Raw genomic sequence first — 24,837 nt, 5'->3', positions numbered from 1 at the left:
TTGCTAAATTGGTGAGGCTGACCTCAAACCTGCACTCCTCCTGTCTCAGCCTCCCAAGTACTTGGATTACAGGAATACACTGCCATACTCAGCTTGATTTTAAACAAGAAAGTAACTGGATGAGATTAGCTCTTTAGAAAGATGGATTACGCTGCAGGATGAAAAATCAGTTGGAGGAGAGTTACACTGGAGTCCTTCATACGAATGAAAGCAGAGTTTCAACCGGTGAAGTAGATAGAACTTGAAGATGGTTTAAACTAAGGTATTTATCAACAAGTATATGTGAGAAAAATATATAAGGGTAAAATGTTCAGGAGAGTAAAGATTATCTTGGAGTTCACTAAGAACCAGGAATAGTTCATGTTCCACCAGATAAAGTTGCAACAAATATGGTAATACATGGAGCACTGGGTGGAGCATTTAGTAAAATATTGTTTGTTTTTATGTTGTTGTTTTTTGAGGTACTGGAGATTGAATTTAGGGGCATTCTAGCTCCAAGCTACGGCTGCAGCTCTATTTTTTTATTCTTTATTTTAAAACAGGGTCTCACTTGCGATCCTCCTGTCTCAGCCTCCCAAGTACTGGGACAAGTGTGCACCCCCATGTCTGGATAAAATATTGTTTTTGTTGTTGTTGCTGTGATTTTGTTTTTTTTTTATTTGTTTTTGTTTTTGTTTTTTGCAGTAATGGGGATTGGACTCAAGGGCATTCTACCTCTGAGCTATACCCCCAGCCCTCCTTTTTTTATTCTTTACTTTGAAAGAGAGTCTCACTAAGTTGTGGAGGGCTTCACTAAGTAGCTGAGGCTGGCCTCAAACCTGCAATCTTCCTGTCTTATTCTACCAAGTAATACAAGCATATACCACCATGCTTGGCTATAAAATATTGTTGTTGGGTTTTGGGGGGGTTCTGTTGTTGTTGTTGTTGTTGTTGTTGTTGTTGTTGTTGCTGTTGTTGTTGTTTTGGTGGTACTGAGGTTCCTGGAAACCCTTCTGACTCCGGGCTACACTCCCAGACCTATTTTTATACTTTTTAAATTTGGAAACAGGGTCTCTTAAGCCAGCAAGGCTGGCTTCGAACCTGAGTGATCTTCCTGTCTCCACCTCCCAACGCAGTGATTACAAGCGTGCGCCACCACACCCCGCTTTAAAATATCGTTTTATAAAGGGAGAGAATTCCTAAAATCTTTTAGTACAATCCAATAAAACTTTTTTTTTTTTTTTTTTTTTTGGTGGTATTGGGGTGGAACCCATAGGCTTTTTACCTCCGCTATACTCCCAGACTTTTTTTTTTTTTTTTTTGAAACAGGGTTTCAGTTGCTGAGAGCCTCACTAAGTAGCTGAGGCTGGCTTCGAACCCGTGCGATCCTCCTGTCTCAGCCTCCCAAGCTCGGGGATTACAAGCGTGCGCCACCACGCTCGGCTAAGTCTCATCTGTTTTTTAAAAATGAATTTCTTAAGCCGGGCATGATGGGACATACTTGTAATTCCAGCACTTGAGAGGCTGAGACAGGAGGATTGCACAGGTTTGTAGCCAGCCTCAGCTACTTAGTGAGGCTCTCAGCAACTCATTGAAACCCTGTTTCCAAATAAAATATAAAAAGGCCCCTGGGTTCCATTCCTGGTACCATGCACAAAAAAAAAATAATTTCTTGCTGGGCATGGTGGCACATACTTGTAATCAGAGCACTTGGGAGACTGAGACAGGAGGATCACGGTTCACAGACAGCCTCAGATGCTAAGTGAAGCCCTTTGCAACTCAGTGAGACCCTGTTTAAAAACGAAGAATAACCCTGCGTGGTAGCGCACGCTTGGAATCCCCGCACTTGGGAGGCGGAGCGCTTGCGAAGCCAGCCGCACTGGCTTAAGAGACCCTGTTTCCAAATAAAACTACAAAAAAAAAAAAAAGGTCTGGGAGTGTAGCCCGGAGGTAGAAGGACTTCTAGGAACCCCAGTGCCACCAAAAATAAATAAATTAGCAAAAATAAAAATAAAAATAAAAATGAAGAATTAAAAATAGGGCTGGGGTGTCGCTCAGAGGTAGAATGCCCCTGGGTTCCATACCCAGTATGGTAAAATAATAAATAAATAAATAAATAAATAAATAAATAAATAAATTTCTAGAGCCAGATGTGGCAGTACACGCCTGTAATCCCAGTATTTGGGAGGCTGAGACAGGAGGATCACAAGTTCAAGAACAGCCTTAACAAGTGTGAGACTCATCAACCTAGTGAGACCCTGTATTGAAATAAAATAAAACAGGACTCGGGATATAGGTCAGAAGTAGAATGCCCCTGGGTTCAACAGACAGTACCACAAAAAAAATTAATTTGTTGCACTGAGATGAATGAAACATATTATCTACTTTCTATAAATGAACTCATATGAGAAAAATACAAACATAAATACCTCTAATATATGAGGGTTTTTTTTTTTAATAGATGGGATCTCTCTTGTTACCCAGGCTGGCCCTGTACCTGAACGTAAGTGATCCTCTTGCCTCAGACTTCTAAGTAGCTGGGACTACAGACAGGCATCACCATATCCAGCGAGAAAAAGTTTTTACAAAACTTTAAAAATGTACGTTGAAAATAAGGGCAAGAAAGATATTAACTCCAACAAAGAGAAAGTTTTTTATATAACTAGAAATAACCAAGATCACCTAAGTCCACCTGCATTTTTCCCTCACTTTTGAAAAGTTTAAAATGTGTCAGGAGAAATTATCAGAAGATTTATGATTTTCACAAGATAAGAAGTTTACTTCAGAGCAAGTTACTAGTATCAGAAACTTGTATCTTAAAGGAATTTAAAGACCCTGGAACCGACTATTAGTATTTTCTTTAACTTAAAAAAAAATCTTACTTATTTTCTTTTAATTCTATCACATTGACTTCTAAAAAGTATTCTAACATGTATGACATTTGAAACAATTCGTGATAAAATCAAAGAAACATTGCAAAAACAAAAAACTTATCTTCAGCTGAACCATGTAACTGGATCGTGTGTTCTCACTAATCCACCATGCTTCTTGGGTCTCCCCAATACCCCAACAGGAATGTGTTACCAGCAGCATATGTTTAATTACATGCATTGGGGGGTTGCTGGAGATTAAACCCAAGGGGCAGTCTACCTCTGAGCTATGCCCCTTATCCCTTTTTATATCTTATTTTGAAACAGGATCTAGGTAGGTTGCTGAGGCTGACCTCAAACCTATGATCCTCCTGGCATGTGCTACCATGCCTAGCTTACCAACAACAATTCTGAACATAAAATAGGAGATCAATAAGTATGTATCACATGGTTGATTGATAAATTTATTGTGTTACTAAAAATTATGATATTTAAAACTGACTGGAAGGAAATGTTGACTTTATGACCAAATCTGGCCTCCTGTTTCACTGAAATTCTTTCTGAGTTTGTTACACCATAGAATAAATTAATAGATTTTATTTATTTCTAAGTCTCTTTCTTGTGTTTCCAACAAAACTCAAACACTAGAAAAGCAGAAACTTTTCCAACTGTGTTGTTTACATATTTACATCCTACAGTGCCTCATTCTATTTCTCTGTTCATAAATGCTTTGCAAATAGAAATAAAATGCTAAATATTTTAAACCACTAACTTTCTAAGGACCAGTCATAGGACATGTACTTTATCCTATGATTAAAACTTTTGCTCTCAAGCTGGGCGTGCTGTTGCACGCTTGTAATCCCAGCATTTGGGAGGCTGAGACAGGAGGAATGCAGTTTGAGAAGTAGCCTCAGCTATTTAGGTCCTTGCAAATCAATGAGACCCTGTTTCAAATACAAGAATAAAAATAGAGATAGGGGTGTAGCTCAGAGGTAGAATACCCCTGGGTTCCATCCCCAGTACTGCAAAACAAAAACAAAAAACTTTTGCTCCCAATTACTCTCCTCTTCCTCTCTCTCTCTCTCTCTCTCTCTCTCTCTCTCTCTCTCTCTCTCTCTCTCTCTCTCTCTCTCTCTCTCCCTCTCTCCCTCTCCTCCTCTCTTCCCTTCTCTTCTCTTCTCTTCTCTTCTCTTCTCTTCTCTTCTATTTCTCTCTCTCTCTCCTCTCTCTCCTCTCTCTCTCTCTCTCTCTCTCTCTCTCTCTCTCTCTCTCTCTCCTTTTTTTTCCTTTCTTCTTCTTGGTGATATGAATTATAACCCCCTTTTCTTCTCACTGCTCACTCACCATCTATTTCTATTCCTTGGCTTGGTTTTTGTTTACTGTTTTTACTTAATTCATCCTAGATTCATCTTTTAATTTACTTTGAAATGTCTTTCACACCAAAACAGAAAACTATTGTGACTATTGCACAGCCACAATATACTCAGAGATATGTTTTAGTGTATTGACAACCTAGAAGAATATGGCATGTGCCCTCACTTGTATGATCTGGTTGATTAGCTTGGAAAACCGTTCCCAGGATCCATAGACTTTGTTACTACACAACTTTGATACAAAGCCATATTTTCATATATACTTCGTATACTTGGCAAATTCATATTTTATATTTATCACTATTTAGGGTATACATCTTCGTATGGTATATACAAATCTTTCAAAACACTAGCTGCACCAGGTTTACCCTTGTGCTGGAAGAATAGGGTCATCAGGGTTATTCTGAATTGCTAGATGATGGATTAGCCTAGACAGCATTTCCCAAAATCTTTGTACAGTATGACACAAACAGGTCAAAGATCATGTTACTTTTCTGCCAGGCCCTCTATCTATTGCTGCTCACTCTCAATCTGGGTTATATACCAGAAGGCAGCTGGGTTTCCAGAGGCTTAATATAAGTCACATGAAAAGGCCAAAATGGCAAGTATAATGTTGCCTGCATACCTAGCAACGTAGAGTAAGTCAAAGGCAAGCTGAGACATAAAATAACAAACTGGCAAATATCAGACCAGGCGGACCTCCTTGACTTGGTAAAGTGAAGAGAGCCTTCAACTTATAAAGAGATGAAATATCACCTGCTCTTTTTGTCTTTTGGTTTTGCTTTTTGTGGTGCAGAGACTGAACCCAGGGTCTCATGCATGTCAGGCGGTCCTTCCCATTTTATTTTGAGACAGGGTCTTGCTAAATTGCGCAGACTGCCCTGGAGCTTACACTCTCCCTGCCCCAGCCTAATGAGTAGGTGAGATTACAGATGTGCACCACCACCATGTCCACCTATCTATAATTTTGTATTGAATTAAGTGTATAAAATCATTTGGTGCCGGGAGTGGTGGCGCACGCTTTAATCCCAGCATTTGGGAGGCTGAGACGGGAGGATCGCGGTTTGCCGACAGCCTCAGCTAATTAATGAGGCCCTGTGCAACTCTGTGAGACCCTGTTTCAAAATAAGGAATTAAAAATTGGAATTAAAAATTGGGCAGGGGGTGTAGCTCAGAGGTCAAATGCCTCTGGGTTCCATCCCCAGACCCACCAAAAAAAAAAAAAAAAAAAAATCATTTGGTTAGCTGAGCATGGTGACATGCCTGCAACTTCCTCTTCTCCAGAGGCTGAACAGGAGTATCACAAGTTTGAAACCAGACTGGGCAACTTAATGAAACTTTGTCTCAAAGTTTTAAAAAGTGCTGGGGCCAGGATTGGTGACACATGCCTATAATCTCAGTACTTGAGATGCGGAGACAGGAGGTTCAAAGCTAGCATTAGCAATGTAGTGAGGCCTTCAGCAGCTCAGAAAGCCCTGTTTCAACATAAAAAATAAAATAGGGTTGGGGATGTAAGCTCAGTGGAAGAGCACTTGGCTAGTATACATGAGGCCTTAGGTTTGGTCCCCAGAGCTGAAAAAAAGAAAATAGAGGGACTCAGTAATCTAAACATGTTCCTCTCAGTTGCTTTGTGAATTAGTAGAGTTGAGCCGGGCGTGGTGGCGCACGCTTTTAATCCCTGCACTTGGGAGGCGGAGACCGGAGATCACGCAGGTTTGAAGCCAGCCACGCTGGCTTAAGAGACCCTGTTTTCATTTTTTTTTTTTTTTCTTGGTGGTACTGGGGTTCCTGGAAGCCATTCTACCTCCGGGCTACACTCCCAGACCTATTTTATTTTTGGAAACAGGGTCTCCTTAGCCAGGGCGGCTGGATTTGAAACTGCGCGATCCTCCTTTCTCCGCCTCTCTAGCACTGGGATTACAAACGTGAGCCACCATGCCCGGCTCATGTTCCCAAAGTTTTAAAAGTATAAAAATAGGTCTGGGAGTGTAGCCCGGATGTAGAAGGGTTTCCAGGAACCCCAGTACCACCAAAAAAACTAAAAAAAAAAAAAAGTAAAGTTGACTCATTTTAAAAATATAACAAGTAAAGAAGATACCACTCAAAATCTTAGAACAGATTAGTAGCAAAATTTCTTTCCTTCTAACCTATAATTTAATTCATTGTTCTTGAGATATAATATGTAAATCTAAGTATAAAACTAAGAAACAGCCAGAAGTGGTAGCGCACGCTTGTAATCCCAGCATTTATGAGGCTGAAACAGGAGAATTGTGGTCACCGACAGCCTCAGCTACTTAGTGAGGCCCTTTGCAACTCAATGAGACCCTGTTTCAAAATAAAAAATAAAAAATAGAGCTGGAGGTGTCACCCGAAGGTAGATTGCCCCCTGTGTTCCATTTCTAGTACCACAAAAAAAAAAAAACTATGAAAGAGATAATAGAAAAGATGTTTTATTCAAATATCATTAGGATTTTTGAGGATAAGATTGTATTATTCCTCGCACTTTGAGAGCAAAGATGATAATTGTGAGCAGCTAGAGCTGTTTATCAAGAAGTTGCCATGTGCTGAGACCTGTGCAAACACATGCATACATTATCTAGTGTAATTTTTAGTAAAACCCTATGATGTCGGCTCAGAAAAATTGAGCATGTTTTTTCAATTTGCAATTATTAAAAGGCAGGACCAGGACTTTAGCGCAGCTATGATGAGTTTCCAATCCATATTTCTTCAACTATAACATATGACTCCCTAGTGGTAACAGAACAACTTTCATCTTTCACATGACAAGGTAATTTACTACCCTGGCGTCAAAGACCAGGGTGAGACAAGCAAAGGAATCAGGACCATTAACATTGTTTATTCTGAATACATTTATGACATTTGCTTTTTTTTTTTTTTCTTTTTGTGGTACTGGGGATGGAACCCAGGGGCATCCTACCTCCAAGCTACACTCTCAGCCCTATTTTTTATTCTTTATTTTGAAACAGGGTCTTACTGAGTTACAAAGGGCCTCACTAAGTAGCCGAGGCTATCCTCAAACTGCAATCCTCCTGTCTCAGCCTCCCAAATGTCAGGATTACAGGTGTGCACCACCACACTGGGCTTATGACACTTGTTTTAAGGCAACTTCTTCTTTGAGAAAAAGAGTGAAGTCTAAGGCGAGATTTGTTCTCATTTACAAGAGAAAAACATGGAAATTTTACCTAATGCCAGAAAATTAGCCAATCTTATTATTACTACCTCAACTGTGACAAGAGAAATGATTTTAAAAGGAAGGAGAAATTCTATTTCCAACCTTGTTCTGATCTTTCAAGCTTTTGTTTTGTTCTGTCTTGGGTTTTTTTGTTGTTTTTTGTTTGTTTGTTTGTTTGTTTTTTGCAGGTCTGGGGATGGAACCCAGGGGCATTTGACCTCCGAGCTACATCCCGTGCCCTATTTTTTATTCTTTATTTTGAAACAGGGTCTCACTAAGTTGCAAAGGGCCTCACTAAGTAGCTGAGGCTGTCTGCGAACTGCGATCCTCCAGTCTCAGCCTCCCGAATGCTGGGATTACAAGTGTGCGCCACCACGCCCGGCTTCAAGTTTCTAATAATGTGCTCCTCACAGTACCACTTGTTTTTATTTCTTCTATAATTCCTGACCACGACAGCTTGCACTGAAGCTAATCATCATTTTCCTTCATTCAGAGTGCTCTAAAACAAAAATTGTAAAAAGATCTCTGGTCATTATCAATATTCATCATGATTTGAGACAGTAACTTGAAGTGGCTAGATTTCTATTTTTATTTTATTTTATTTTTTATTTTTTTGGTATGAGGGAATGAACCCAGAGGCATTCTATCTTTGAGCCACAACCCTAGCCCTTCTTATCTTTTTATTTTGAAACAAACAGGGTCCCACTAAGTTGCAGAGGACCTCACTAATTTGCTGAGGCTGGCCTGGAATCTGCAATCCTCCTGTCTCAGTCTCCCAAGTACAGATTATAGGCCTGAGCCACTGTACACGCTGCTAGGCTCTATTCTATATCAGTCTTCTTGTATCATTCAGCACTGGCCTTTATAATTAAGAATAACGGAACTAGGGTGCATAATTGATATTCTAATCCTTCAAAGATTTTCTCAACTCATTTACAAACAGCACAGGTATCCCTTTGGTCTAAAATGGATATAAAGAAGCCGGGCGTGGTGGCGCACGCTTATAATCCCAGAATTCGGAGACAGAGACCTTTACAACTCAGTGAGACCTTGTTTCAAAATAAAGAATAAAAAATAGGGCAGGGCGTGTAGCTCTGAGGTAGAATGCCCCTGGGTTCCATCCCTAGACCCGCAAAAAAATGAAATAAAATAAAATGGATATAAAGTATAGCTCAGTTTACCTTTTATCCTCCTCCTCCTCCCTCTCCTCCTCTTCCTCCTCCTCCTCCCCCTCCTCCTTTCTCCTCCTCTTCCTTTAGTGTGCTAGAAATGGAACTCAGGGCCTCATGTATGCTAGACAAATATTCTCCCACTGAGCCACACTATCTCAGTTTACATTTCTTTTTTACTGCACTGGGGCCAGCTCACAGAATCTTCAGCTTATTCCTACCTTCCATGGTCTCATTTATTTTGAGGTCTTCATTGAGAAATGAAGCCTTCATTTCTAAAACCAAGTGGAACTTCACAGTACAAGCAGTACCTGAAATTTCACAACTTAATGAAATTATTTTTGCAGGTTTTTGGATGTTATTCTTTTAAACAAAAGACTCTCTATGCTATTATAACTGATTTTTTTAAAATGTCATCAGGCCAGCATGATGGCACACGTCTGTAATCCCTGTACTTGGGAGCCTGAAACAGAAAGATTGTAAATTCGAGCCTAAGCAAGTAGTGGAGTCTCTCATCAATCTATCCAGACCCTGTTTCCAAATAAATAAAATCAAGCTGGGGGAGTGGCTAGCTTGAAGGTAGAATGCCTCTGGGTTCAATTCTCCAGTACCACAAAAAAAATTATTTAAAAAAACTGTTGTAAATAAACATGCTAATGAGTATATAAGTAAAAATTGTATGAAGGTTTATACATTAAAGAAATAACAGATTTTTTTTGCCTTTGCCTTCCCATTTATTTAACATATATTTGTTGAGCTTCCATTATGTGTTAGACATTGTACCTGGTATCAGAAATAAAGATATAGCCAGGTGTGGTGGTGCGCACCTGTAATCCCAGTGCTTGAGACTTAAAACAGGAGGATTGCTGGGCGCGGTGGCACACGCTTGTAATCCCAGCATTCAGGAGGCTAAGATGGGAGGGTCGCAGTTCACAGACAGCCTCAACTTAGTGAGGCCCTCCATAACTTAGTGAGACCCTGTTTCAAAATAAAGAATAAAAAAATAGGGCAGAGGGTGTAGCTCAGAGGTCAAATGCCCCTGGGTTCCATCCTGCGATCTGAAAAAAAAAAACAGGAGGATTATAGGTTCAAGGACAGCCTCAGCAAATAGTGAGACTCTCATCAACCTAGGGAGACCCTGTGTCAAAATATAAATAACAATAAGGCTGAGAGTGTAGCTTAGAGGAAGAATCCCCAATAACACACACACACACACACACACACACACACACACACACACACACAATACAGATATGAACAAAGCAAGTGTTATCTCTCCCCTCCTAAATGATAAAGAAGGAAGAGTACCATAAGTAAAATTTTTATTATACATAAAGTGATGAAAAGATTGAAAGTTATAAAGGTGCCGTTTATGGGAACTTATCACCAGAAAACTGGAAATAAAAAAGCCAACGGGTCTTCGTGCACTTGGATTTGTTCTCATACAACAAGGTTCAATAGAATTTTTAAATTTTAGAGTAGAAGACATGTCAAATGCAGTTTACATTTCTCAGCCAGTAATTACATTTTCTTACAAGTGGCTATTACATTTTTAGAGACAGACACAACAACTAATAAGAGGTTTTATTTGAGAGGAGAAACAAGTGTGCAGCTTTTTTTTTTTAGATGAAAAGAGTTATAAATTTATGAGACCTCACATACAGCTATAATATAATAAATTAGAAGGATTAATAGAATTGTGAGCTACAGTAACCTGCACTAGTAGAATGCCTATTTTATGGAGCTCGATAATACAGTTTATCATTGACTCCATGGAATTCCCACAATATATTAGCTGTGGTGTAACAATAAAGCACACACAGTCAGGGGCATGTCCCTTTTGACACACATTCTCTTCCCACACTTATTTTACCAGGGAAACAACTCCAGTGCAGTTTAATTAAACTGCCCTGCAATGAATTAGTCCAGGTCTTAGCCTTCTGACAGAGAGGGTCCTGGCAGTACCACAGGGGTTTGTCCCCTTGTGACACCAAAGAGACTTCAGAAAACCTGGGAAAAAAAGTGTGGGGTCCCTCAAATGACAGTGTCACCGGGCAAGCCTGGAGCTGTCAATCAGGTCACATAAGGAAGCACTAACCCCTTGAGAGAAGTTTTTATTTTTCACTGTTGATTCTGGGTCAAGTTTTGGAGGAACATGTAAATGACTTAGGAAGGTTATACCCTATTTCCCGAGTTAAGGACAAGACCATCATTGCACACTTTAAACAAAAGTAGCCTTGCTATTCTTAAGTCCACTGTGTATTCATCGCTAGCTGTGGAAAGGCAGGCCAGAAAGTAATAACTTGAAATAAACTTAGGATGATGATGAGTTCAAATAAACTCTATTGGAAAGAACGTATGAATAAAAACGTTGTTGCCCAAAGTAAAAATTCTCCAGCTAAACGTGATCTACAATATCCAAGATGGGAGCACATTGTGGAAGATATTTCCCAAGAGTTTCTGATCGACGATGAAGTAAGGTTACACCGCCCCCCATAACACAGAAAATCTTGCATTATTGATGAATATTCTTATTTTATCTGAATGCTGTTTATTAATTCATGAGAGCATTTTGGAATTGAAAAGTGAAAATTTTTAAAAACAATTACATTTCTAATAACTGCTTTAAGCTAGATATATTGAATATTTAAGTGACCCAAAACACAAAGACCTCAAAAGAATTTATTAGACAATGGCAATTAGATCTCTAATAACTTGGCTCCACTGGAATCGCTGAGCTCCATTTAGATGCCAGACATGGCACCTTAGTGATGGGTACGCCATGCCGCCACCCTGCCATTGGCTGGGGACCCTGAGAAATGACAGTCCCATTCGGTGTCATGTAAAAAAAGAAAAACCTGACCTCGTACTCCCAGCACTTGATCTCTGCACCGCAAGTGACCATTTGTCACTGTTTCCCAGAGCTGGAACTCAGGTGACTCCATGTAGGCTCTGACTTTTCAGAAGAATAGAATAAGTTCTTTTCCAAGCCTAGCAAGAAGATGTACATTTACATAGAAAAACTGGGCAGGCAAATTAAAAGCAAGGTAAAAGTATTTCCACCATGGAAAGTATTTCTACTAACACATTAACACACTGCACCCACAGAGGCTGGTTCATAAAAAGTGAGAATTCTCTTGTGTTCTCAAACCATGTAAATTGTTTGATTGTGAATTAGATGTTATGTAAATCAAGGCTTACATGATATAAAAATTCCTACCACAATATTTGTAAGGCACAAGGATATCATTTCCTCCAATTTTTGTGTCTTAAAAATCCCAGAATTTAAGCTGGGCATGGTGGCACACACTTGTAATCCCAGCATTTGGGAGGCCGAGACAGGAAGATTGCAGTTCGCAGGCAACCTCAGCTACTTAGTGAGGCCCTTTGCAACTCAGTGAGACCCTGCTTCAAAAATAAATATAAAAGTAGGGCTAGAAGTGTAGCTCAGAGGTAGAATGCTCCTGAGTTCCATCCTTAGTACTGCAAAAAAAAAAAAAAAAAAAAAAAAAAACCCAGAATTTGAGCTGATGAGTTAAAAGAGATGAGATCATCACACTTCTACTCTCCTGGTGTCTTTTGCCCTTTTGGCAATTCTGGAAATCTGTGTACTGGTTTCACAAACATAGTTATTGCATGTTAATGATCATTCCGTAGAGGCATGGCGCTAAGTGCTTCATAGAGTATATTTTGTGTATCATCTAATTTTTACCAGAATTATAGGAATTGGTGGTCGTGTTATTTTTTTAAAAGCAAACTGAGACTCAAATAATTAAGAGTTGCTCAAAAGCAGCAGAGCTAATAAGTAGCTAAGTTGAGATTCAAACTAATAACTGTAATTTTTTTTTTTTTTGGTGGTACAGGGGTTAAAAACTTTCTACCCTTCTACCTCTGGGCTACACTCCAAGACATATATATATATATATATATATATATATATATATATATATATATATATATATATATATATATATACCTTTCTACCTCCGGGCTACGCTCCCAGACCTATTTTATACTTTTATTTGGAAACAGGTTCTCTTAAGCCAGCAAGGCTGGCTTCGAACCTGCGCAATCCTCCTGTCTCAGCCTCCCAAGCGCAGGGATTACAAGCGTGCACCACCACGCCCAGCTTAATAACTGTAATTTAAAAATAGATGCTGTTAGCCAGGTATGGTGGTGCACGCCTGGAATCTTAGTACTTAGGAGATTGAGATAGGAGGATCACAAATTTCAGGTCATCCTCAGCCACTTAGGAAAATCCTGTTTCAAAATAAAAATAAAATAGGGCTGGGGGTATAGATAAGAGGTAGAATGCCCCTGGGTTCCATTCTCAGTGCTAAAATAAATAAATAAACAAACAAATAAACAAACAAATAAATAAATAAGGCTGAGGGTGTCGCTTAGAGTTAGAACACCACTGAACTAAATCCCCAGTACCAAAAAAGAACAAAATGATGTTGAATTTTTGGCTATGCTATGTCTCAAAACAAAGTATGGCTAAAAAACAAAGCTTTCTTACTAGTAAATATTTCCATACCATATTTTCAAAAAGCATATCTAGTTTCAACATGGCTGTTAAAAGATCAAGATTAATTTTGTTTTCCTCAACCCACCCTATTACCTAGTGACAGCGGCTAAAAAAAACTGTCCTATTTGGTGAAGCAATTTTTTAATCTGATTTTACTTTTCTTTAGAATCAAGGTCCTTTAGCTAATCGTGGCGGCGTATACCTGAAATCCCAGTACTCAGGAGACTGAGACAGGAGAATCGCAGGTTTGTAGCCAACAAACAACTTGGCGAGACCGTCTGCAACTCAGTGAGAGCTTGTTTCAAAATAAAGTATAAGAGCCGGGCGTGATGGCACATGCTAGTAATCCCCGTGCTTGAGAGGCGGAGACAGGAGGATAGTGCAGGTTCGAAGCCAGCTGCGCTGGCTTGAGAGACCCTATTTCTAAATAAAAATATATAAAATAGGTCTGGAAGTGTAGCCCGGAGGTAGAAGGGTTCCATCCCCAGCACCACCAAAATAAAAAATAAAGTATAAAATGGGTCTGGGCATGTAGTTCAGAGGTAGAATGCTCCTAAGCTGGCTGTGGTAGCACACACTTGTAATCCTTGGGAGGCTGAGATAGGAAGATTACAAGTTCACAGCCAACCTTAGCTAAGTAGGCCTTCCACAACTTAGTGAGACCCTGTTTCAAAATAGAGCTTGGGGTGTAGTTCAGAGGTACAATGTCTCTGGGTTCAATCCCTAGTACTGAAAAAAAAAAAAAAAAAGAACCAGAGACCCTGTTTCAAAATAAAGAATAAAAATTAGGACTGGGGGTGTCATTCAAAGGTAGAATATCCCTGGGTTTCAGCCCCAGCACCACAAAAAAAAAAAAAAAAAGAAAAGAAAGAAAAGAAAAAGAAAGAAAAGAAAAAGAAAAAAAAATTACTCTCCAGTATTAAACTCTTGAAACCTGGTAGAAAAAAATGCAAAAATACTCTACATTAATATTAGAGAATTCTATATTTCAGCTATTTTCTTTCAGCATTATTGTCTGGACCTAACTACCAAGAATCATCAATAAAGCTGGTCCAGTTTTCAAAAACTATAAATCATAAGAGAAATTACTCCGACATGACTGACAATAAGCAATGTAACAAACAGGGCATTCCAAACCCAAAAGTTTCCAATAAAGTAGGAAACTATTAAATAAGAATATTTCAAGTTACTAAGGGAACAAAAAAACAAAAACTGCAAGGAAAGAGCAAAACATAAAAACATCAAGATATAAAAATGAGGAGAACTTCAGAAAAGAAGGAAATTTGGAATTAAACATATGTTAAATGGCAAAGTAGACAGAGCTCTACATTGTATTTATTTACTTTTAGAAGTAAAAAAGTATGATGTCTGTATATTATTTTCAAGCATTTTGTTTTTTTATTTGTTTTTGTTTTTGTTTTGCAGTATTGGGGATGGAACTCAGGGGCATTCTACCTCTGAGCTACACCTCCAGCACTATTTTTTATTCTTTATTTTGAAACAGGGTTTCACTGCGTTGCAAAGGGCCTCACTAAGTAGCTGAGACTGGTTGCAAACCACAATCCTCCTGTCTCAGCCTCCCAAATGCTGGGATTACAAGCGTGCGCCTGCACCCCCAGCTTTTTTCAAGCATTTTGGCTAAATTGTGTTTGTGTGTGTTTGTGTGCGTGCGTGCGTGCGTGCGTGTGTGTGTGTGTGTGTATGTGTTTGGACAGAATCCATATAGGTCAAATAAAGGAGGATCACAGTTTTATGATCAAACTTAGCAACTTAGTGAGCCCTAAGGAACTTCGTGAAATCCTGCTTCAAATTTTTAAAAAATAAGCCAGGCGTGGTGGTGCACGCTTGTAATGTCAGCATTCAGGAGGCTGAGACGAGAGTATCATGGTTCGCAGACAGCCTTAGCAACTTAGCCAGGCCCTTTGCAACTCAGTGAGACCCTGTTTCAAAAAAATAAAAAGATTAAAAAATAGGGCTAGAGGTATACCTTGGAGGTAGAATGCTCCTGGATTCCATCTCCAGTACTGCAATAATAAAAATAAAATAATTTTAAAAATAAAAATGGGCTGAGAGTATAGCTCAGAGGTATAATACCCCTGGGTTCTAGCATTTGGGAGGCTGAGACCTGAGGATCGCGGTTCGCGGACAGCCTCAGCTACTTAGTGAGGCCCTCTGCAACTCAGTGAGACTCGGTTTCAAAATAAAGAATAAAAAATAGGACAAGGGGTGTAGCTCGGAGGTCAAATGCCCCTGGGTTCCATCCCCAGACCCGCAAATAATAAATAAATAAATAAATAACCCTTGGGTTCCATCTCTAGTACCAAACAAAAAACAGTCAAATCCTTTGAGTGTATCATCTTAACCCAAATTATTGAGAATAGATTGCAAACATATGAGTTTACATGGTTATTTTTCTACTCTTCTGTATGTTTGAAATTTTTCATAATTAAACTATACACACACACACACACACACACACACACACACACACACACATATATATATGTAGTGCCAGGCATGGTGGTGCATGCCTTAGGCTGAGACAAGAGGAGCTCAGGTTCAAGGATAGCCTCAGCAAAATAATGAGATTCTTAGCAACCTAGTACGACCCTGTTTCAAAACAAAAAATAAGAAGAACCTGAGTGTAGCTCAAGGGTAAAATGCTTCTGGGTTCAATCCCTAGTACCTCAAAAATAAATAAATATATATTTTTTCAAGAAAAACAAGCATTCAGGTTACAAATTTAAGGTGTTTTATGAGGATAATAGAAAACAATGTATAACCTGTAAAAATAAAAATTCAAAATCCAAAAAAAAGAAAAGAAACAAGAGAAATATAAACAGAAAATTAAATTAAGATAATATATTAGCTGGGCATGGTGGCACATGCCTATAATCCCAGTATTTGGGAGGCTGAGACAGAAGGATTGAAGGTTGAGGCCAGTCTCAACAATTTATCAAGCTTGATACTCAATATTTACAAAAGAGTTATAGCAGTGAGGGGGAAAAAAAGAATTGCCTGCCAGGCAAGGTGATGCATATAATCCTAGTGTCATTTCAGAAAATAACTTGCACATAAAAAGTAAGAAAGATACTTAGACATTTTCTTTGGTTTATGATCATCCTTAATCGATTTATCTTCATCTCAGGAACTCAGAGGGATTTATAACAATAAATAACGTGTTTAAGTACAGAACACAGCAGTGTGACTCCCATCTACATGATTTTCTTTTTCCTACGGACCGGTTAAATAAGAATTGTCTTCCAACAAAATTTCAGTGAGCACAAGATACTGGATGTGAGAAATTGCAGAAATAAATGTTCCTGCCAGCTCTTTATGCCACAAGTCTCTGAGTAATGAACAGATGTGCGCTCTGATCAACAACCAATCACATCACTCTTTTCAAGTCTGTTGGTGATTGATCGCTGGGCACTTATTATTCAGTTCACACAGAGACAAGTGTGTAGCTGTGTTATGTCCTTGTCTAACAGTGGCAAACTTAGGTCACATTTTACAAAAATGGATAATCCAAAGGCAAAATTGGCTGGCAAAGATGGAAACTGTAGCAAACTGATAATTCTGAAAGTAAAATTAAAATCAAACATAAATGGAGTTATAGATGAAATAACCACACACTTGCAATCCCAGTACTTGGGAGGCTGAGACGGGGGATCGCAGGTTCACGGACAGTCTCATCTACTTAGGCCTTCTGCAATTTAGTAAGATGCTGTTTCAAAATAAAAAATAAAAAGCCGGGCGTGGTGGCTCACGCTTGTAATCCCCGCGCTTGGGAGGCTGAGACAGGAGGATCGCGCAAGTTCAAAGCCAGCCTCAGCTGGCTTAAGAGACCCTGTTTCCAAATAAAATATCAAATAGGTCTGGGAGTGTAGCCCGGAGGTAGAAGGCCCGTGGGTTCCATCCCCAGTACCACCCAGAAAGAAAGAAAGAAAGAAAGAAAGAAAGAAAGAAAGAAAGAAAGAAAGAAAGAAAGAGAAAGAAAGAAGGAAGGAAGGAAAAAATAGGGCTGGGGGTGTAGCTCAGAAGTAGAATGACCCTGGGTTCAATCCCCAGCACCACAAAAAGAGAAGAAATAGTAACCAGTCATTAAATTGATAAGACCCTCAGCAACTTAGTGAGCTCTTGTTTCAAAACAAAAAGTAAAATAAAGCTGGGATGTAATTCAGTAATAGAATGCCCTGAGGTTTAATCCCCAGTACCAGGAAAAAAAAAAAAAAAAAAAAAAAATCAAGCTGGGGATGGTGGCACACTCCTGTAATTCCAGTACTTGGAAGGCTGAGACAGGAGGATCATAGATTCGAGGACACCCTCAGCAAGTAGTGAGACTCTCTGTCACCTAGTAAGACTCTGTTTCAAAACAAAAAGATAAAACTGGATTGAAGGTGTAGCTCAGAGGCAGAATGCCCCTGGATTCATTCTTCACTATCATAAAAATATAAAAAGTAAATAAAACTTGCCAAGGCAAAGAAAGGATGCTTCCTCTAACTATAAGTTATGCAGCAAGAAGCACTGTTCAAGCTATGCTCGCTATATTTTTACAAATTAAATATTGATTCTCAGCATTTCTAACATTTTAAATCATAGTAATCTAAATATTAGTTTTATTCTTCTTTTTTCCCCTGTGCATATATTACCATGTATATGTATAGCCTTAGACATCATAACTATATCTCTCTGTGTCTGTAAATATTCTGTCCCAAACAATAAGACAGTTTTTTTAAAGTTTTGAGAAGAAATGCTGAGAGGTCTTTATTAAGATAAGCTTGTGCAGTTGTTATTACTACCCCATACAAAGGAAAGACTGACTGTGTAAAGGGAATAATCTACTTGTACAAAAATTGAGTAAAGATTCCATTCCCCTTTTCAAATATATTTTTTCTAGATGGGCATGGGGGCGCACACCTGTATCCCAGTACTCGAGACAGGAGGATTACAGGTTCAAGGCCAGCCTCGGGGACTTAGCAGGACTGTATTTCAAAATAAAAAGGGCTGGGGGTGTGTCTTAGAGACAGAATACCTAGTACCAAATGACACAAATGACAAAATCACAATTAGATAAATAGATAGATGGTAGATGGATGTTTTTTAACTTTGTAGTCTGTGAGATGATTAACACAAAAACAACTCAGAACTGACCGATGTTTCTCTGCTAATCCTGGTGCCACTCGAAGTCAAATTCTCTTTTTTTTTTTTCTTGTGGTACTGAGGGTGGAACCCAGGGGCTTTCTACCTCCAGGCTATACTCTCACACCTATTTTATATTTTATGTGAAAACAGGGTCCCGCTAAGTTGCCGAGAGCCTCACTAAGTGGCTGAGGCTGGCTTCGAACCTGTGCGATCCTCCTGTCTCAGCCTCCCAAGCGCTGGTATTACAAGCATGAGCCACCATGCCCAGCCTCAATTTCTCATTTTAATAGTCCTTCCTATTAGCAGTAGAACTTGTACATTAAATGAAACCGGAAGTAGAACAATGTATAAAACATCGAGTAAGGACTGTACTTAAATTGTTTTGCTTATGAAGTCGGTTAAAGAGAATCTTGATGACGAATGAGTAAACATGAGCCCTATCGTCATTTCAACCTCAGCATTGGTTTTGTTCCTGCATTTTAATTATTCAGAGATATACACACAAAAAATAGCGGTAAATTCTACCGGTCCAAGTGGCCCTGGAAAATCTCTGAATGCTATTCAGTTAAACTGAGAAGGCTAGTGTGTTTGTCGGCTTTTTGTTGCTGTGAAAAATATACCTGAGAAAAACGACTGACAGGAGGAAAGATTTGTTCTGGCTCTCCGAGGTTCAGCCACGTCACCTGGCACCAGTGCTTTGGGCTCAGGTGAGCTTCCAGGTCTGAGGGGGTAAATGTTAGATAGCTAGATTAGAGATGAGTAGAACAGGAAAGGAATGGGACAGGCGATCCACCAGACCTCACCCAGAAGAAATCAGGAGCTACAACTGCTGATTTCAGAGACCGTCTCCACCCTCCAGGTTTCACTTCGACTATCAGGAGAAAGTCTCTAGCACGGCATGATCCAATCACTTTTCACGAGCCGCCTCTCTGAACACTGAGGCCATGGGGATCAAGTTATCAACACAAGAGCCAGATACGAACTAGAACAGATAGATACTGCGCCTCTTTGAGTGCACATGTGGTAATTTTTATAATAATAATTCTTAAATTTTACCTGGAAGCTTTATTCCATTATATGCCCCCAAAGAGTTAACCCAGAGCAGAGCACTGTGATGAACAGCTGTACTTCTAGCTTCTATGAGGACTGAGGCAGAAAGACGGCTTGCGTCCTGGAGTTCCAGGCCAGCCTGGACAACTGAGTGAGACCCAATCGCAAAAAAGGAAGTTAACCTGGCAGCATGGTATCACACTTCATACTGACCAGTGTTAAAAACATATTTATAGCTGAATGTAGCGGCACTTGCTTGTAATCCCAGTACTTAAGAGGCTGAGATAGGAGGATCATCGGTTCCAAGCCAACCTCAGCAATTTAATTTAGCTTGGTGAGACCCTACTTCAGATTGAAAAATAAAATGGGTCTAAGGGTACAGCTGAGAGGTTGAATTCCCCTGCATTCAATCACCAGCAGCACACACACACACACACACACACACACACACACATGTATTTATGACTTATGAATTTATGAAATTCTTTACAATGTTTAATAATCAAAAAACATTTTTATTAAAATAAAATAGTCTAAGAACTGCTTAAGCAATGAATAACCTCATGAAACAAAATTCAAAGATCACTATGTTTCATTATATACATCATATGGTGAAAAAATACTCTTTAAAAATTTTTTTTAGTACTGAGTCTTGAACCCAAGGGCATTCTACCTCTGAGCTACACTCTAGCCCTTTTAATTTTTTTATTTTTATTTTGAAACACTATCTCACTAGTTGCTGAGAGCCTTGCTAAGGTGCTGAGACTGGCCTAGAACTTGTAATTCTTCTGTCTCAGATTCCAAGTACCAGAATTACAGGTGTGGGCCACCATGCCCTCCTAAAGAAATATTCTTGATTCTTACTGTACTTGATCATTCTGTGTGTGTGTGTGTGTGTGTGTGTGTGTGTGTGTGTGTGTGTGAGAGAGAGAGAGAGAGAGAGAGAGAGAGAGAGAGAGAGAGGAAGAGAGAGAGAGAGAGAGAGAGAGAGAGAGAGAGAGATGAAGAGAGAGAGAGAGAGAGGAAGAGAGAGAGAGAGAGAGAGAGAGAGAGAGAGAGAGAGAGGAAGAGAGAGAGAGGAAGAGAGAGAGAGAGAGAGGAAGAGAGAGCGAGAGCGAGAGAGAGTGTGTGTGTGTGTCTGGGGATGGAACGTAGGGGCACTTGACCTTCGAACTACAACCCCTGCCCTATTTTGTAACAGGGTCTCACTAAGTTGCAGAGGGGCTCACTAAGTAGCTGAGGCTGTCCATGAACCGCAATCCTTCGGTCTTGGCCTCCTGAATGCTGAGATTTTGATCATTCTTTCATAAGTTTTTGTTCCTTTCCTATACTATCCCTTCTCAATTGTCAACATGATATCTAGCCATCAAGAAAGAGTTTCACCTCACTATTAGGGAAATCATATATTGGGGTTTTTTTCTGTGTATGTGTGTATGTAGTACTGGGGTGGAACCCAGGGGTTTTTCTACCTCCAGGCTATACTCCCACACCTATTTTATACTTTATTTGGAAACAAGGTCTTACTAAGTTACTAAGAGCCCCACTAAGTAGCTGAGGCTGACTTCCAGCCTGTGTGATCCTCCTGTCTCAGTTTCCCAAGCGCTGGGATTACAAGTGTGCGCCACCACGCCCAGCTTAAGTTGTTTGTTTTTTATAGAGGACCCATATATACTAGTATAAAAAAAAAAAGGTATGCTTGAAGAACTCTTCCAGAAGCAAATTGATAAAAAAAAAAAATCAAAGGTCTTTAAAATATTCATTTCGAGCAGGGCATGGTGGTGCATGCTTGTAATCCCAGTGATTGGGAGGCTGAGACAGGAGAATTGCAGTTCTCTGGCAACCTCAACTACTAAGTGAGGCCCTTTGCAACTCAGTGAGACTGTTTCAAAATACAGAATAAAAACAGTAGGACTGGGGGTGTAGCTCAAATGTAGAATGCCCTGGGGTTCCATCCCCAATACTGGAAAAAAAAATCTTCAGTTCAATGACCTAGCAATTTTATTGTGAAGCATTTATCCTTAGTAAGTAATCTGATATATATATATATATATATATATATATATATATATATATCTGATATATATATATATATATATCAGATATATATATATATCATATATATATATATATATATATATTAGAAAGAGACATAAATTCACTTTTGTAGTATGATTTATACAAAATTAGTAACTGCCTATATACTACACAGTATTTGGAAACTACTTGAATAAGCCATAGCACTTATATATAATGAAATAGTATATTGATAAGAACACATGTTCACAAGAAATTTCATATGCCCTTATATAAACAGAATAAGTGGATAGGCAGATATGTTAAATTTTAATTGTATTTACCTCCAGCTGTAGCAATAGAAAATGATTTTTCTTCTTTCCCATCTGTATTTTGCATTGTTCAATAGAAAATAAAACATTTGCAAATTGTTCATTGATTGTGTGTGTGTGTGTGTGTGTGTGTGTGTGTGTGTGTGTGTTGCTAGGGATTAAACTCAGGAATGTTCTACCTCTGAGCTATATGCCCTATTTTATTTTTTATTTGAAAAAGGGTCTTGCTAAGGGCCTCACTAACTTACTCAGGCTGGCCTTGCACCTGTGATTCTTCAGTGTCAGCCTCCCAGGTCCCAGGATTACAGGAGTGTGCCATCATGAATCCAGCTGTTCAATGATTTTTTTAAAATAAACAATCTGGCTGTTTGTTGAGGTTTTTAATAAAGTAGAGCACTAAAACAAATAGCAGTAGCTCTCTAGAGACAAAAGTAGGCATATGATCCTGTTCCTACATCTCGTTACTCATAGCAGACGTGATTGGGGGAGGGGACAACCGATTAAGAAATTCAGTTTAAAGATGCATGGTGATATTGATGTCTTTAAAGGTACTGACTACAACCCATGGAAGTGACATTTGAAAGGCAAGACATAATATTAAATTTTGGATGCTCAATAAATGATAATAAATGAAGGTTTAATTCTAAAAAAGTTAAGATTAAGACTTGTAGTTTCAACCTCTTTTTACAAGTGAGTAAAACAGTAACAACAGAAATTAAAGGTAAATATTATAAGGCTTACCAAATTTTGGGTTGATGTATTTCAGAAGTACCAACTCCAAAACATAGCTTTTCAAAAGCTAAAGATTGATGACATTGATTTTAATAAAAATATAATCTAGGCATGGTAGTGCATGCTTATAATCTCAGTACTTGGGAGGCTAAGACAGAAGAATCATAGGTTTAAGGCTGGCCTTCAAAACTTAGTAAGACCCTGTTTCAAAATAAAGAATAAAAGAAAAGGGCTAGGGGTGTCATTTGGAGGTAGAATGACCCTGGGTTGTTGAGTAGTAGAGAGCCTGCCTAGCATGTGTTAGGCCCTAGGTTTGATTTCCAGCACTACCACAGAAAAGTCCCTAGATAATGCCACGTATCTCTGGGATGGGGGTGAGGCTCCTGTTTGGGAATGACATCCACCCTGATTATCTTAAAGGCTCATATACTTTACTCCTAGCTATTCTAGCATTAAAATCTTTTTTTTTTCAAAATTATAAAAGCAGCCGGGCATGGTGGCACATGCTTACAATTCCAGCATTTGGGAGGCTGAGACCAGAGGATCGCGGTTTACCTACAGCCTCAGCTACTTAGTAATGCCCTTTGCAAGTCATTGAGACCCTGTTTCAAAATAAAGAATAAAAATAATAGGGCTGGGGATGTAGCTCAGAGGTCGAATACCCCCTGGTTTCTATCCCCAGACCTGCAAAAAAAATTATAAAAAATAACAGAAATTAATAAAATGATAATCATACTATATATAAGAATTACAAAAACAAAGCCTTCTAGTGGTGTTCTGAATGTGTGTGTGTGTGTTATGTGTATAGAGACTGAACCTCTAGCCCTTTTTCATTTTTTTTTTTTAAACAGAGTGTCATTAAATTACCACACACTGAATTCGAACCTGCTATCCTTCTATCTCAGCTCTCCTAATACTGGGATTGCAGGCATTACTACTGTGCCCAGTCTGTATTGGCATTCTTTATAATGGCAAAAGTGTTTAAAGTAGAATTGACTTAAATGTCCAAATTTAGATGAATTGCTATGCAAATTGTCATAAATTCAGAGTGAAATATTAAGCATCCATGAAAAATTATATATATGAAAAGTTTTTAACAGTGAGTGGAAGTGCATATGACAATCTCAACAAAACACTGTAAGATTAAACATGCTATGGTTTTTAAAATGCACTACAGAGCTGGGGTGTGGCGCACACTGGTAATCCCAGTACTTGGGAGGCTGAGACAGGAGGATCACAGGTTCGCAACCAGCCTCATCTACTTAGTGAGGCACTGTTTCAAAACTAAAGAATGAAAAATAGGGCTGGGTTCCATCCCCAGTACTGCAAAAAACAAATCAACAAATGAATATAAAAATGCACTACAGTACTGAATATAACAATGGTCTCTAATGGGATTGCAAAATTTGATTTACAAATAAAAGAATCCACATTTTCCTCCTTATACTTTTCAGCACCTTTCAAAATATAGAGTAAAAGTATTCTAAAATACATATCTAATAAAATTACATAAAATAAACAAGCCTCTTGAAAGACCCAGGTAGGCTGAGCAATAAAGCAGGACTCTTCTTGGTGAGAAACTTTCTTTTCTTTTCTTTTTCTTTCTTTCTTTTTTTTTTTTTTTTTTTTTGCGGTACTGGGGATGGAACCCACATTCTACCTCCAAGGTATCACCCCTGACCCACTTTTTATTCTTTATTTGGAAACAGCATCTCACTGAGTTGTGAAGGGTCTCACTAAGTAGTGAGGCTGTCTATGAACCATGATCCTGTCTCAGCCTCCCAAATGCTGGGATTACAAGGTGAAGAACTTTCTGAGAAAGCTTATTTACATTATACTTGGGCTCCAGTTTAGGAGATTAAGTGCAAAAGATGGACAGGAGCCAACTATTCCCATCAAGGCAGCTGCCAGCACGTCCTGTGGCAACTATCCTCTCTGCTTTTTCTGTATGCATAATGCAGAATTTGCAAAAAAGAAATTTGCCTGTGTTTTTGTTGTTTGTTTGTTACTGTTTTGTAACAACTTAACGTGGTGGAAAAATACTAAATGATTCCTGCAAAATTTGGTTGTATCTTATTTTTTTTTAATTTTTTATTGGTGCACTGTATTCATACATCATAATGAGATAAAAGAAACTTTTGTAGACATACATGCACACATCGCGCAGTTAGCCCCTACCCGATCCCCACCCTGTTCCCTCCCCATCCCTCCTTCCCATGCTTGGTTTAGTGGTTGACATCTAGTATTATAGCAATTTTAACAATGATAATCTCACATAACAGTTTTATTTGTCTAATACCAAGCTTTTGATGACTTAAAGATAACATTTCGATATTTCTTTTTGCTTTTTTTTTTTTTTTTTTGCAGGTTTGGGGATGGAACCCAGGGGCATTCTACCTCTGAGCTTCACCCTCGGCTTTATTTTTTATTCTTTATTTTTAAACCGGGTCTCA

Source organism: Muscardinus avellanarius (assembly GCF_963383645.1).
Source record: "Muscardinus avellanarius genome assembly, chromosome: 6".
Classification (NCBI taxonomy): domain Eukaryota; kingdom Metazoa; phylum Chordata; class Mammalia; order Rodentia; family Gliridae; genus Muscardinus; species Muscardinus avellanarius.
The sequence above is the reverse complement of the archived record's forward strand: the minus strand, read 5'-3'. Positions refer to the sequence as shown.